Source organism: Arachis duranensis, unplaced genomic scaffold (assembly GCF_000817695.3).
Source record: "Arachis duranensis cultivar V14167 unplaced genomic scaffold, aradu.V14167.gnm2.J7QH unplaced_Scaffold_61588, whole genome shotgun sequence".
Taxonomy (NCBI): domain Eukaryota; kingdom Viridiplantae; phylum Streptophyta; class Magnoliopsida; order Fabales; family Fabaceae; genus Arachis; species Arachis duranensis.
The window spans coordinates 41486-41842 of record NW_026264991.1 but is presented as its reverse complement, the minus strand read 5'-3'; the positions used below and the strand labels follow the sequence as shown (position 1 = coordinate 41842).

At 40.1% G+C, this 357-nt stretch overlaps 1 non-coding gene across 1 annotated transcript; it reads right to left on the bottom strand.

Annotated features, from left to right (window-relative positions):
* Positions 1 to 11: 11 nt before the first annotated feature.
* LOC127744598 (small nucleolar RNA R71) lies at positions 12 to 115 on the bottom strand. The gene has a single exon (XR_008005574.1). It is a non-coding gene; the product is annotated as a small nucleolar RNA R71 (small nucleolar RNA).
* Positions 116 to 357: the final 242 nt, after the last annotated feature.

The following is a 357-nucleotide window of genomic DNA, read 5'->3' as shown; positions in this document are numbered from 1 at the left end:
AAAAACTGAGCAAGCTGAGAGTGGATGTTCAAACCTTTAAGCAAAAAGATGGTGAATCCCTCTATGAAGCTTGGGAAAGATACAAGCAGTTAACCAAGAGATGTCCATCTGACATGTTTTCTGAATGGACCCTATTAGATATTATTCTATTATGGTCTCTCTGAATTTTCGAAAATGTCCTTGGACCATTCTGCAGGTGGATCTATTCACCTGAAGAAAACACCTGAAGAGGCTCAAGAACTCATTGACATGGTTGCTAACAACCAGTTCATGTACACCTCTGAGAGGAATTCTGTGAATAATGGGGTACCTCAGAAGAAAGGAGTTCTTGAAATTGATGCTCTGAATGCCATACTG